General features: G+C 47.0%; 1 protein-coding gene across 3 annotated transcripts in view; it reads left to right on the top strand.

Annotated features, from left to right (window-relative positions):
* Positions 1-16,086, top strand: part of LOC148480494 (leucine-rich repeat and fibronectin type III domain-containing protein 1-like protein) — a 535,141-nt gene that overhangs the window by 488,922 nt on the left and 30,133 nt on the right. The window contains exon 1 of one of the 3 annotated variants that reach the window (XR_015871977.1): positions 1,415-1,692. The exons of the other annotated variants lie outside the window; for them this stretch is intronic. The gene's annotated coding sequence lies outside the window, so the exon portion shown is untranslated. Of the gene's footprint in view, positions 1-1,414; positions 1,693-16,086 lie in introns of those variants that run through there. 3 annotated transcript variants of the gene reach the window in all.

Genomic DNA, 16,086 nt, shown 5'->3' with positions numbered 1-16,086 from the left:
AGACTTTTGTTTATTATAGGACTTGCAATGTAACAAAGCAAACTCAGCAGCTTTGTTTACTGTTACTTTGCTCTGTGCAGGTTCCCTGTGGGTGGAAGAGGGATAAGGTCTGGATGACCTTATCTTGCAAGGTTGTGATCACTGTGGACAGTTCTCTGAAATGACAGGTAGTCTGCACTCTGCAAGTCCCCACTGGGAGGACAGACTGCCTGTCATTCCAGAGAGCTGTCTAATGAGATCATAACCTTGCAAGAGGAGCAATTTGTTGTAAGGGGCGGGGCTTAATGACGCGAAACATCAGGCCCCGCTCCCATTGCCGCCTACCTGCTTCACCTCCCCGGGCTTCTCCCGGGGAGGAAGACTTCAAAGTAGGAAAGTATGCTTTATGGACAAACTTAGGAGGCTTTATAAACTCACCATGACCGCAGGGATACCGAAGGTAAGTATCAGGGGGTTAGGTTTAGGGTGTGGGGTTAGGCACTAGGGGGATGGTTAGGGTAAGGCACTAAGGGGGAGGGCTAGGATTAGGCACTGGGGAGGGGGAGGTTAGGGTTAGGCACCAAAAAGGGGGGTTATGGTAGGGCGAGGGTTAGCATACCGACCAACAAGTGTCGGTATGTTAACCCTTTCAAGATGCCAGCATCGGGACTCCAACTGCCGGGATTCCAAGCGCCGGCATCTCATACCGATTCCGTTTTTTTTCTCACTGGCTGCTTCACCATAAATAAACATACAACAATATATCTGGCTTCAAGCCACATGCATAAAAAAAACTATTTAGCACAAGCTGGGAAAACAACTGCCAGGTTACTTAACTGTATTCTGGGCTCCATTTGCTGTGATGCAACACTCAGCAATGTGTCCCTGTTTGGGTGCCAAATGTGAAAAGGATCACCTACGCTGGATTAAAGGTTCAAGCAGTTCCTTTATGCTCAAGCAGGTAAACAGCATCAGGTAAGCTTTGGACAGCATATACTTCACAAGCAAGTTGGTAACACATCCATATGGCTTCCTATACAGTAAATACCTGCCTACCCTCCCGCATTCCGCTGGAGCCTCCCGCTATGAGCTGGGAGCTCCCGCTACCCCAGAAAGAACGAAGACTCTCCCGGATCTCCACATTGCCCAGTTTAACTACATACTGCGCATGCGCAAGTCTGCTGTGGCGGGGACAGGTCCCAAGCGTGAGGACGTCACAACGTGTGATGTCATTACGTGTAATGCGATGGGCCGGCCACTGCGGGGTTGCAAGTAGTGGTGGCCGACTAGCCCTGCCCCTGTGACTTACTGTCGTTTAGTGAGTCACTGCCGCCCTCTGAATCTGCATGATGGCAGCGGCGGTAGCGTCTCTCCTCCCCGGCAGCCGGCCCACTGACCGGTACACTGTGAAGGATTTGGGGCTGCTCCCCAACAGCCAAACAACATTCTCTGCCTGCCTCCCAGGGTCCTGCCATTTCCACAGTCCTCTGACATGCAGCGTTACAGGGCCAGGCTGCTAGCATACAGATTGGTGGATTGCACTGGACATCCACCAATCACAGTGATAGGAGCATCTAAATGCTGATTGGTGGATAGCTGGAGCTATCCTCCAATTAGTGAAAGCTGCAGTGCAGGCAGCCACATTGACTGGGTGAGTGCCGGAGTCAGAGAGATAGGATGGAGGAGTCAGAACACTGCAGCAGCAGATGGATGGTGAGTACTGAGGTCTCATTTAAAATGTAATTTTACTTGTAACATGATTTTAATTGAGGGTGAAAGTGGAGGTGTGGCAGGTAAGGGAATGACACTGCTGGGACATGCTATTAGTTGGGGGGGTTGTCAGGTATATGGGGGGGGCACTGTTGGGACATGCTATTAGTTGGGGGGGTTGTCAGGTATGAGGGGGACACTGCTGGGACATGCTATTAGTTGGGGGGGTTGTCAGGTATGAGGGGGGGACATTGCAGGGACATGCTATTAGTTGGGGGGGTTGTCAGGTATGGGGGGGGGACATTGCAGGGACATGCTATTAGTTGGGGTTGTCAGGTAAGTGGGGGGGACATTGCTGGGATATGCTATTAGTTGGGGTTGTCAGGTATGAGGGGGGGGACATTGCTGGGACATGCTATTAGTTGGGGGGGTTGTCAGGTATGAGGGGGGACATTGCTGGGACATGCTATTAGTTGGGGGGGTTGTCAGGTATGAGGGGGGGACATTGCTGGGACATGCTATTAGTTGGGGGGGTTGTCAGGTATGAGGGGGGGCACTGCTGGGACATGCTATTAGTTGGGGGGGTTGTCAGGTATGAGGGGGGGACATTGCTGGGATATGCTATTAGTTGGGGGGGTTGTCAGGTATGAGGGGGGACATTGCTGGGACATGCTATTAGTTGGGGGGGTTGTCAGGTATGAGGGGGGGACATTGCTGGGACATGCTATTAGTTGGGGGGGTTGTCAGGTATGAGGGGGGGGACACTGCTGGGACATGCTATTAGTTGGGGGGGTTGTCAGGTATGAGGGGGGGGCACTGCTGGGACATGCTATTAGTTGGGGGGGTTGTCAGGTATGAGGGGGACCTTGCTGGGACATGCTATTAGTTGGGGGGATTGTCAGGTATGAGGGGTGGGACACTGCTGGGACATGCTATTAGGTGAGGGAGATGGGGGGTTGTCAGGTATGAGGGGGGACACTGCTGGGACATGCTATTAGGTGAGGGAGAAGGGGGGGTTGTCAGGTATGAGGGGGGGGACACTGCTTTGACATGCTATTAGTTGAGGGAGAAGGGGTTGTTAGGTCTGGGGGCAGTTCTGGGATAAGATTTTAATTGAGGAGTTGTCAGGTTTGAGCTGATTATAGAGTACATTGAGTAAGGAGGGGGTGATTGTGAGGACTAGGGTATGTTTCCAGTTGAGGTAGGGGGTTTGTCAAGTGTGGGGTATGTGTACACACTACCGGACAGCCAGGAAATATGTTAACTTTATATACTGTAGTTAACGATCTAAACACCAAACAATACAAGATATATCGTTTGGTCGTTTTGAAGATGGCTCAGTGTGTATGCACTATTGTTTGTCTCTCAGAATGCTCAGTTCAAGGGAAATTTGGAAGTCCATCACATCGTTTGCACATCGTCTAATGCAGTGGTTCTCAAACTCGGTCCTCAGGACCCCAAACAGGTCACGTTTTCCAGGTCACCCAGCAGGGGCACAGGTGTATTCATTACTCACTGAAAATCCACAGGTGGAGCTAATTATTTCACTGATTCTGTGAGAAGACCTGCAAAATATGCACTGTTTGGGGTCCTGAGGACCGAGTTTGAGAACCTGTGGTCTAATGTGTACCCAGGTGTTTTTATTGTTGAGCACTTGTAGAAAACCAGAGCCACTTGCTTGTATGGGAGATACAGGCTTTTCATCCACATATCAGACTATAGGCTTATATGATTTGATACCAGTTGATGTATATACTGTAGCAGAGTTGTGGTTGGAACCTATTGCATACACATATTCTTATATGCTTATGACTTTAATATTCCTGGTGTATAAATTCCAGGTTTTTATATGTCCTTAGTTACAACCCATACACACACCTGCTCTGGCAGCATGCTGCTCATAGCACTATAGGTTTCAACTTCCACTACAGGACACACCCCTTAGTGGAGCTAGACACACCCTTTGGGCAGAGCTGATCACGCCCCCTTGGCGGCGCGCTGCTCATTCTACTACCATCTACAATCTCCCTGAAAGTAGTTTTCAAAAGTAGTCAAGTATGATCCAGTAGCGCATGCAGGGGGGGTTCTGAGTACCCATAACCCCCTCCCATCCTGACAGACTGGAGTGCAGGCAACGTGTTCTAAAGCACCACCGCCGCCCCCCCCCCAGGTCTCCTCACAGAATCATAAGTGAAATAAATAACTCCACCTGTGAAACTTTTAAACTGTGTCAGTGAGTAATGACTTCACCTTTGCAGCTGCTGGGTGACCTGCAAAACATGACCTGTGTGGGGTCCTGAGGACCGAGTTTGAGAACCTCTGGGGTAGTGGATTAACAAATGTAGCTGTTGGTGGGGAAAGCGTGTCTGCTCCAAGGTTGAAGATAATATATTACTACTATAGTAGCAGGGAGTACAGGTCTGTGATACCTGCCATGTCAGAGCCCCATTTGTGTATGTGGTTTTTATTTTCCACCCCAGGTTGATCAAGGCCTTTTTGTGCAGCCTCCGGTCAGTGTTGTATCTATAATGGGTGCAGAGTGTGTATTGCACATGGGCCCTTGGCTCCAGGAGGACACACCTTGCGCCCATTCTATATACTTATCTTGTGCAGCAGTCGCGCCCACCTCAGAAGAAACCTCCAGGAAAATGGTGCCGGTACAGTGCCAGAGTCTACCATGTGCATGCGCCGGCCCTCGGGCACCACACATTGGCCTCCTCCCATGATAAGACGCCCCGGCCTCCAGTGGTGATTTGGTATGGTTGGAATCAGTACAGACAGCAGAAGGTAGACCACCCATTCGTGATCCATCATCCATTGATCAGAGCGCCTAGGCCAGGGGTCTTCAACCTTGGCCCTACAGCTGCTGTGGAACTACACATCCCAGCATGCACTGCCATAGTTTTAGCATGCTGTTATATCAAAAAGGTGGCAGTGCATGCTGGGATGTGTAGTTCCACAAGCAGCTGGAGGGCCAAGGTTGAAGACCCCGGGCCTAGGCAAAGGGGGATACTGCAAGTTCTAGTGATTCCTTCCCATTAAGGAGCTGAATATTGTTTACCCATCAGCAATGCTGTAACTGAGCACAGGGGGTTATGCTTTATCATTGGCTGTTTTCAGTCAGTCAGACAGCCACCCTTGCCATGACTGTGATAACTCATAAATAAATAAGCATAGTTTGAATTGAATATCCCATCAAAATATCTAATCACAGCTGGTACAATCTAGGCTACAGCAGGCGAGTAAGCTTGTAAACACTCATTAGTACTCCTCACCTGCCTGTGTTCTGTTCATTAGTCTATCCTACAAACCTGGGAGGAATCCGCGTCTGAGGCACAGGGTATTTAGGGACACCTGAGGGTTTATTGATAATATCTGGATCTCTCAGCCTCGAGCCACTTACTTTCCCATTTCACTGATGTTGTTCTGTTGTTTGTTCAATCACTTACTAATTGGTGATCTTCAGCATATTCTATGTTTTGCAGTGTTTTTCAGGACAAGAGGAAATTAAACCTTAAAAAAATAATAAACAAATTTATTCCCTATTCTCCAGCCTGGACCAATAATGACATTATTACTTCTCTGTGTTTCAGTGTTTTCATTCCCCTGTGAGTCGCTTTATACCTAGCACCATATTTCCTTTTAAACTATCTACATGTTTTAGCCCTTGTGCAAATAGAACGGAGCCTCTCTATTCTGTGTGCAGATCGCTTTACACCTGGACATGAATAATTCAGCACCTGTATTTCTCGCTAATCCTCCTATTGTACAATGGAAAGTCACCTTTTCTCCATATAGTTTTTTCATTTATCAGCAAGATTACATCTTTGATACTGAATCCGTGATATGATTTTTGTACTGTCCTTCATAATCCTATTTAACTCACTCCTAGCTGCTGAACGTAGATGTACGTGATTGCTGGCCATTTGCGCTGGCAGTGAGCTCAGAATGGGCTCCTAGATGATCTATCCTGTGAGCAGTTAGTAAACTTATAATGTAGACCCCCAGAGGTATATTTACTAAAGTGTGTGTTTTTAGAAGTGTAGATGTTACCAATAGCAACCAATCAGATTCTAGCTATTATCTTGTAGAAGGTGCTAGATAAATGTTAAGTAGAATATAATTGGTTGCTATGGGCAACATCTCCATTTGTAAAAATCGGCACTTCAGTAAATATACTCCCTAGTGTTTATTCTAGTACCCTGCACCTGTCACAACCCATGCAGTTCCTCTTTCCTGCCTGGGGTGTCTCTATCTGCTCTGGTGCTTCTAGCACACTCTGGTCTGTATCTCAGCAGTTTGTTGCATTAGCTGAGTGTGCTAGAAGTACCAGAATAGAGAGCGACACCCCAGGCAGGAAAGAGGAACTGCACAGGTTGTGTCAGGTGCAGGTGCTAGAATGAAAACTATACCCCCTGATAGTCTATCGTATATTGCAGTCTTGGTTTCAAGCAAACTATACAGTACATCTTACACTAATCCTGGTATATACTGCAATCTGACTATACAGCATATAAATACCATCACCCTCCGGTTTGTTATACATCCCCAGGTTTACCCCAAGGCCTTACCCACCTGATGATGTCACTTATTACCACCAGGGACCACGCCATTGGGTACCCAACAAGTCTACAGTTCTGTTATTGGAATAATAAACACCAGGGCTGCAGCTAGGGCCAGGGGCGCCGAGAGGGAGGGGAGTGGGTACAGATTACCCGGGCCCGGGCTTCCTGAGGGTCCCAGCGGGGGCCTGGGTCCGGCACAGCCCTACCCCCCCACACACCCTCTCCCCCCCCTCACAGCAGCCCAGCACACAGCCTGTGCTGAGCTGTAGTGGAAGACTGCTCGTGGTTGCTGAGTAGCAGCCACGAGCAGTCTCCTATGCCTTTGGGGGGGAGTGATCTCACTGATCGCGCCCCCCCTGGCTTTGAGCCGGGCTGGTTGGGCTCAGAGCGTCCCCCTCCCCAGCGCGCAGCAAAAGTTGTTTTTTTTCGGGAACGAGCGTGGCCACGCCTCCTGCGATTAGGCCGTGCCCCGTTACCCGAGTAGAGTAGTACGGCCGATGCCATCGCACAGGGCACCACAGGTCAGGGGGCGCTGTTTGGGCCTGTCAAATTTCTGTTTATTATAATTCTTGCTTGTAGCTTCCTCTTCTTTCTCCCCAGCATCTCCTGGACTCTCCTACATCTTCCCTGGCCCTTCCCCATGAAGCCATGGCCCTTTTTTGGGTGCATTATGTCCCTTTGAAAAATGAGGTGGGCGCCAGTGCTCTTTTTGGCACAGGGCACCAAAATGTCTGGATACGGCTCTGATAAACACATTATGGAGCATATTTATCAAAGGACAAACATCCCAATGGGATGCAGTTTATAGACCGGCGGACAAAATGACGCCGGTCTATATCCCGACAGGAGAAGCCCGACGGGGGACTTAAGATAGGCGTCGAAATACCCAACGCCGGAACGCCAAAGGACGACAGCCTACCTCATCCGGGGCATCCTTAGCGTTAACATTAGAGGGGGGGGTAGGTTTTGGGAGTGAAGCGGGGTTAGGTTTTGGGGTGGGGAGGTTAGGGTTAGGCACCCCTGGGGGGGAGTTAGGCTGCGGGAAGGGGGGGTAAGATTTAGGCACCCCTGGTGGGACTTAGGGTTGGGCACCACCATGGGAGTTTTAGGGTTAGGCACCCCTAAGGGAGGGTTAGTGTTAGGGGGGAGAGGGAAGGGTTAGGGTTCTTACCAGCTGGCGTCGGGATCTCCTCCTGTCGGGCTTCTCCTGTCGAGATTTGAACCGTTTAGCCGCCGGTATTTCATACCGATCCCATCCCAATTACAAACTGAAAATAGGTGCATTCCTCCTAATATTCTGTCAAAATCGGGCCAGATTAAGCCCCATCCTAACCTCCTCAAAAGTCACATATATACCAAGGATATACCCCAATCTGCCCAACTACACTCATCTGTATGATGACTGCAGAATCATGGCTAACACAGTGATAAGCTGCATACACACACAACGATTTGTTAAACGATATCGTGTAACGATAATTGTTTGAAAAAAATCATTCACTTTCTGAGTCAAACGATGAACGATCATCGTTCATGTGCATTCACGTTTGTAGTTCAGTCAGACTGACCAACTCAACGATTTTCATTAAGGGAATATGCAAAAATCGTTTGTAGTTCAAAAAAATCGTTCTGTACACTTTAAAAAATCTGTCAGATAATCTGACAGAAAATCGTTCATAAAATCGTTGTGTGTGTATGCAGCTTAAGAATTGGAGTCAGCCACCATCAACTAGTATTGATTATTTAAGTGACTATAGCTATATACAAGTATTTTACAGTCCTCTGAGACTCATTATTTTGGATTGTATTTGGAGAAAACACGAGGATACTCTTTGATAGTCATTAAGACTATTTACACTTTTGTGCACAATACACTTGCTACATACTAATCTGAATTCACAGTACTGATGAGAGTTTATTTAACTCAGTTTACATCCAGTAGCCCTACAGTAACAAACTATTGGAGTACAATACTTTTCTTGAATTTATTTTTTATTATTATTGTACAAATTGTCTTTTCGTCACGATCAGTTGCCACTATCATGCGGAGCTATAGCTGTCTCCGTGCAGACTGGAAGCTTCGGGCTGACACTGAGCCCCCCGTTCACCTTTACTAATTACACTATTTATGTCCTCTGAAAGTGATGGTAGAGGGCTAAGGTGTCTATTTACCATAGAGACTGGCCCCTCTGCACAGCTATGCTGCATAGGTTGTTGGCTAACCTTCATGGAGCCTCCTCTGCTTCTCCCCCCATTTCCATGTGTGCACCCATGTTTCCCCTCCTCCATACTGTACATTATGTTTGCCCACGTCACATATGTAATCTCATGTCTTTCCCCCTTGTCCAATGTCTGCTATTTCCTGTCTCCTTCAAGTATCTGGACCTCTTAACAGCTCCATGCCCTGGCTGTCTCCTTCCTCTACATCTTGTCTGCCCCCTTTTATGCTTTATTTTAGTCACCTCCCTCTTACATCATATCTGCGCAACCTTGTTTATATTTATGTATCTGACTCATATACCCTATACTGCCACATGGTTTGGTGTTGAGGCAAATAAGCTGGGTACACCTGAATGATATCGGCAAGATCGGAACAACAAATCGGGGATATTGTGCAGTGTGTATGCCCGATTTGCGCACTCCCGCGGTCACATACGATATCATGTGATTGGCCGTGCTGCCAGCAGAGGTGTCAAGAGCCGTGCCGGGCAATGGGGGCGTGGCCCAATTGCGCCGGCGTGGCCCTACCCCCGTAGGCTAAAAAAATAAATATAAATTTGCAGCTGCGCGCTGAGGGGTGGCGCTGTGAGCCCCTCAGCCGGTGCAAAGCCAGAGGGGGCGCGATCAGTGTGATCACTCCCCTCCACAGGCATAGGAGACTGTTGCTCCTACTGCAGCCCAGCACACAACAGCATATGCTGGGCTGCTGCGAGATAAGAGGGAGGGGGGGAGCGGTGCCGGGCTCCTCTAGCAAGCCCGGGTAATCAGAACCCGCTCCTCCCACCCCCTCTCGGCGCCACTGGCTTCATAACCAATCACACAACATCACATGTGAGGCTGTACATATTAATGATGGATGGAACAGTGGTCGTTCCGTCATTCATTAAGTCTTTTAAGTGTGTGCAGGCAATCGTGCGATGTCCAGGGTGAAGGCAAATCGCCCTTAATGAGGAGAGAGAAGAAGGTGGAGACATGAATCATGAACTAGTCATTGTAAGTCAGACAATCAGCTGCTACCTTAACCGACCCTCCTCCATCTTCTGGTTCTGGAGAAGGATTTACCTCAGCTCTGTCAGCTCAGAGTACCTGTCTGAACAGTGTTTTCCCTTTAGCATCATGTTCACTAGCGGAGATCACCAAAGGAGGAACAGAGATGGCAGCAGCAATGACAACTGACACCAATGACCGTTATGTCATTGGATTCCGGAGCTGAACTAAGACCGTATTCCATAAATCTTATAAACAACCCTGTGCGTGGTGTGATGGCTCCTCCGCGCCGCCATGTAACTTCCCAGCGCCTTCACCAATACTTCATGTTTTATATTTCTAATGGGAAGCTTACTGCCGCCCGAATGTCGTTTTACTATTCCTATTACTCGTTGCACTATTTATTTTTACTGATACTAATATTAGAGGCACAATAGGTGTTGTCACTTCTTCTATGATTGCCTGACTTTTCCTTTTTTGTTATCTGGCAGCATTATGCATTCTTGGGGAGACCGGAGTGAATTGTTCATGCAGGGAGAGTCTCACATTTATTCATTAATAATAACTGTCCCATTTCCCCACTCTATAGAGTTGTGTTGTACATTCAGTATTATCAGCAGTCTCGTTAAACCGTGATTTTTCTTTTCTCTGCCATCAATCCACCCAATGCACACAATCCATCACATTCTAAATTCTATTATTTCAAAGAGAGTTTTGCATTCTAATTTACATGAGAAAAAAAAAACAGGTCCCGTCCCATACAATAATTCTATAAATCACATCGGTGTCTGAGGAATAATAGGAGACGTTTAAATGGAGAAATATGAGCAGCCATAGAGGTTTATATATGAGCTGCAGGGAGAGGTTATATTGACAAGACATAGAAAGGTTACATACGTTATACAGGTTGAGTCTCCCATATCCGAAATGCTCGGGACCACGAGCATTTTGGATTATTCCGGTTTTCGGAATACCTGGGGGGGGCCCCGCGGGTGTCAGGGGAGGCCACGGCGTGTGCTGCGGGTGTGTCCGGGATGTGTTGCGGTGGTCCGGCGTGTGATACAGGGGTCCGGCAGGGGTGTGGCGATGGTCCGGCGGGTGCTACAGGGATCCGGCGGGTGTCGTGAGGGGTCCGGCGACTGAGGCGGAAGGGTCCGGCAGGTAAGGCGGAAGGGTCCGGCGGGTGCTGCGGCTGTAACGAGGGGTCCGGCGGCTGCCTCTGGGGGTCCAGCGGGTGATGCGGGGGGTGGCCTGGCGTGTGGACCACACCGCTAGTCACTGGCCGCTGATACTAGTGACGTCACGACGTCAGGTGACGTCACATATGCACGGAAATATTCCGGTTTTTGGAATATTTCGGTTTTTAGAATAACGGATATGGGAGACTCAACCTGTACAAGGTAAAATATCTATTTTATTGAAACGTTCATGAAAACAAATATATAAAGTATAACTTTTAAATTTCACTGAACAGAATGAATTAAGGGCCTCATGCAGAGTTGAACGTAAACAGGGCGCAATAGGATGGAGTATCTCTCCGCTGTGACACTCTGCGCTAAGAGAGGAGGAATAAAGGAGTGAAGGGACGAGTTGTCGTCAGGGCTGGTTAGTGCACCGTAGGCGGGATGTGCTAAGGGCAAAAATGTAGGACAAAACTAAGGCTGTTTTTGGAGTTTTTCCCGCATTTCCATATCTGCCAAGCTTGTACCTGGTGGGTAACGCCATCTTTAGATGGCGTTACCCAATAGAAGCCTATGGGTTTCTTTCCCCATTTTCCTCTGAGGGATCTCCTGGTGGCGCGCACGTCATACTGTGCATGCACAGAGGGACCTCTGAATCATACACCCGGAAGTCTCTCTATCACAAAGGACAGCTCTTTTTGGGTGAGCTCTCCCTTGCGATTAGAATCGCAATTCTAGATACATACTACCAACGTTATTAACGCTGGTTTGTACCCGATGAGTGTCGGAATGTACCGCATTGCGGATGCGATGCTTATTACACACCGCCCCTTATAGAGTTGAGGAAGCCACAGGTACACCTGGTGCAAGATCAGTGCTCGTAATGATTACCAAGTGTTACATTAAATATAATGATCTAATTAGCTTATCTACTATATGAATGGGAGACTTCTGGCTGCTGGATTGTTGGTGTTCCATCTGCTCTGCATAAATTCACTGGTATTACTGTATGATTGGAAATGATGACAGTACGTTGGGGCCACCAGGGGCAAAAGTGTGTGTAATTTTTACACCAAATCACCCATTCGTGGGCCACAGATATGTCAGGCAACAAGTGAGCCCGGCAGTCCAAAGGCAGACACATTTTTCCTCTTGCTGTCCACAAGACACGGACCTTCTGCCCCTTGCTTACTAATAATTATTTAGGTCAGGTACACACTTGTGTTATTTTGTTTTAATGCTAGTGAAATTGCAAGTTAAAATTCATGTAAGCGCAAGCATGTTTGAAATGTGTTTTTGTTCCCTAGCATTGGGATCATTGTAGGCTTCTATTTCTTTCCCCACATTGAATAAACGTGTATAGCGCATGATGCATTCTGAAAGTCGTAATGCAAGAGAGTCAACTCTGACAAGCTGTATGCTGACCTTATAAGGCAATAATTATTCACTTAAAGCAGGTGTCCTTTTTGCTTTTCCTCCTTGCAGCGCTGGGGAATGGAGCTTAGCAACAACCCTGGTGGTCCACCAAGCCACGCCCCCTTCCCCTGATTGGACTGATGCCTGACATTCCCATCAGCAGGGATATACAGTACATCGATTGGTGCAAACCATTAAGGGTTCATCATTGATGGTGTCATGCCATAGATGTTAATCATTGAAGGTGACCATCCATAGTTAACCCACCGATAACCATCCCTAATACTAGATACCCTGCTTGCCTCACACAAACAATAACTAACAAATAATAATTGAAAGTGTAATATAAATAGTGGTAATGAGGGTGCAATGTGCATTGCTGCAAACGAAGTCTAGAAATAGCATTCATATCAGACCAGTCCCAGTTTTTATATATCGTTAGAAGGTGTTACAAGTAAATAGCAGGTTATAATATACTGAGCTACCACTACAAGAGCACTGATTGGTGGTTAAATTTGACCTTTGACTGTGAGAGGTAAGAGATATTCAGAGCTGGAAGGAGAAGCAGGTCTTAGCCCAATTCTAAATTTCAGCGTAAAGCTGCCTTGAGCCACAGTGAAAGGCAGCACGTTCCCTGCATGAGAAAATGACTTTCTAAAAGCCGTCTTTACAAGTCTCTCCATATTAGTGATAAGTCACATGACTAACAATCTATGTGTGGCGCCACAATGCTTTATCCTGACTACACTTTAAGGACAACACAGTTTATTCAGTTAAACTTTTCTAATCGTCTCACAATAAACTACTTGATTTAGCTTAATTAATATAATAAATTAATTGACTGAGAGGCATCAATATAACATGTCACTTTTATGGGTTTATATTAAACTGGTTGAAGTTAACCAAGAAATGCTGGTGAAAGTGCAACCTGAGGATTAAAAAGTACAGTGAGAAAAAGGCTGTGCACTGTCCCACAAAATGCGTCTTATCATTTATTATTTTCTCATTTATTATTTCCATCCCAGGAGTGTAGGTTTGCACAGAGGGAAGGAGTGACAGCTAAATACACAGTACAACCAAGCTTTCCTTTGCAGATATAAAGCCCAGACTCTTCCTTGCAGTGCTGAGGTCAGCGTGGCTTTTTCCAGTTGCAAAATGTACTGAATTGTGCACAAGACCAGAGCAGATGGCCAGAGCCGTAACTAGACTTTTTGGTGCCCTGTGCCAGAAAGAGCATTGGTGCCCCCCTCATTATTCAAAGGGACATAATGCAGCCAAAAAATGGGCCATGGCTTCATGGGGAAGGGCCAGCGAAGAGATAATGGGGAAGGGCCAGGGAAGAGATAGGAGAGGTCAGGAGATGCTGGGGATGAAAAAAGAGGAAGCTACAAGTGAGAATGATCATAAACAGAAATTTGACAGGTCCAAACAGCGCCCCCTGCCCTGTGCGATGGCAGCGGCTGCACTACTCTAGCTACGGCCCTGCTGATGGCCTTCAGGTCTTAATTGTATTAAGAAAGGAAACAGAAGAAGGTAGAGGAAGGGATGGGGAAAGAAATGAAATCATACACTGCACCAGGGTAACAAATAGGTCTAAATTGAATAAATAAAATTATTACAGTAGTATCCAAAATAGGGTTCAAGCAAAAAAGGGCCAGAAACAATAGCAGGTATTATTAGTGACACGATGTCAGTATAAGGGTGCACCCTAGGAGCAGATAAATGGTATTCAGCAAAAAGAAAAAGATAGTACTCCTAATTGGTGGGGCAGACCTAAATAATCCTAAAACATAACTTTTAATAAATATCCTTTTAAAATATAAAATGTCTCTGGACAACAAGCTATAAGTAAAAAGATTCTCAAATATACAATACAAATGTGAAGATAACAAATATCAAAAGGGTATACAAAGTGCATATATTGGCTGACAGTGTAAACATCCACTGAAGGGTGAATATTGGTGATGATATGTAAAGAAAAAGATACAAGACAATACGTAAAGTGAAATTACATATAGATAAAAAATGCACCATGGAGACAGACCATAAATCTTTTATCATATATATGAAATAATCAAAAATTTATGAGGCGTCCCTCAATGAACTGGGAAAAAGCAAAATTCCAAAAGGTATAAAATGGTGTATATCTTTAAGATCTGTGTCTCTAGAGAGGAAATAAAATATCCGTGCATTTACATACACTGGGGTCTGCTTTCACCAGTCATGTAAACATCACACTGGTGATGAGAGCCCCGTACAGTGGCACAGTGAAAGATACTATCGGGCTGTTTCTGCTGCCAGCATTAGCATAAGTCTCAGACCCTGTTTCTAGGCAGCGCAAGAACTGAAAACTCCGCAGTGGCTGGTGAGAGAACAGAGAGGTAAGTACAGGTACCTGTTAGAAGATAGTTTCCCAGTGGTGTCTAGGTCTGCAGGTGCAGGGGTCACCTGTGCGCACAGAGGTACCCCGTGAGCAGTACCTGACGCGCGTTTCGCCAGAGGCTCTCTCAAAGGAAATGTACTGAATTTTGCACAAGATTAGAGCTGATGGCCTTCAAGTCTTGCCCTGTTTTGTGCTTTCACATTGCACTTTGTCACATAAGCACATATCCATGCCCACCCCAAACAATGTGCTAAAAAATCTTCATATGCACACAATAACATGTAGAAAGGACGATCCCTATGTCCCCTTACTCTCATTATATACATAGTTATGGGCACTAGACTATGTGTGTTGCTGAAAATAAATGAGATAGACCTTTAAGTAAACTGTTCTGTACTGTGATGTTGTAAGATGTAGTAGGCAGTACAGGTACTAGGCACAAAAGCTGACAATCTCACAAAAGAGGGACTGTCACCCTAACGTCTCTGCCCTTTCAGGATTACTGTTTTCCCACTTTACGCATGCTGGATACTGGCTCATATTCTTCCATCCTTAGCTACACTCAGGACACTGGTAAGGGCAGTCTTAGGCCTGATGCGTGTTTTCCACAATACACGACTCACCAACAGGAGCTTACAGGGGGTCCTCTCACATTCCTGACATTACACATCTTCTCTGGCTCCTCTCCCTCTGCATAACTCAGACACACTAGAGAAATTGAAGCCTATCAATAGCCAGGCCTCGAGATAACCCAACAGCCAGTCTCACTCTACAGATTGGGCTTTAAAGACTACTAAACTGGAAACATAGCCCATCACAGAAGCTCTCCCCTCTGAGTCAGGTGTGACTGGGCTCAGATGTTTTTTCCTCCAATTTTTTTTTTAGGTCCCACAAACACACCACTACATAGCCCACCACCCAAGGCATCTGACATATCCACACGTTACCAGGGGCATGACACTCACATATGTCAGAGAAGGGCAGACCCTACATGCCGGTGGGCCACGAATACACATGCCAGGGCTGCCGAGGGTGGGTGGCACACTGCCCTAAATGGCCAACCACAAATTTTAAACCCTGGGGGCCTGCTCTCTGGGGATGGTCTTCGCAAATTATCCAAGCCTTGACTTATGGGCCGAGCTCCTTGCTCTGGACTTTGCCACGGAACCTCCACAAAGTTGTGGCCCAGAGCGCACATGATGTCATGACATTGCAACGCTGCTGAGTAGAAATTTTAGAGTTAGTCAGGTCTTTCACTTTGCATGGAGTGCCCGGAACCTTAGAACCCTAGATACGGTAATGACAGGGGGCTCTACACATAGAATTTAAGGTGCAAGATTTGACTGCTGGACCATCACCAGGACATCATGGTACAACTATAGAACTGGTGCTCATAACCACTGGCCATTGGGCAGATACTCCAATCGCTTTATTTAATCTATTTATTACTACTATCTGCTGGCCATTACCCTGCGCCCAGCGCTGTCCCGTGCTGCACTTCCCCCCCCCCCCATGAGCGTTTACCCAATAACGCCAGCAGGAGGGTGGGGGCAGGGTTTTCCGCCATAGCCGTCCGTGCAATGGTGACTTCAGACAGGGCTGCGCTCTGGGCAACGGTCCCCGCTAGCCCGTGCCTAGAACCGCC

The sequence above is a fragment of the Taudactylus pleione genome, unplaced genomic scaffold (assembly GCF_031769625.1).
Source record: "Taudactylus pleione unplaced genomic scaffold, aTauple2 ptg000612l, whole genome shotgun sequence".
Lineage (NCBI taxonomy): Eukaryota > Metazoa > Chordata > Amphibia > Anura > Myobatrachidae > Taudactylus > Taudactylus pleione.
Note: the sequence above shows the minus strand (reverse complement) of the source record. Positions and strands in the feature narration are given on the sequence as shown.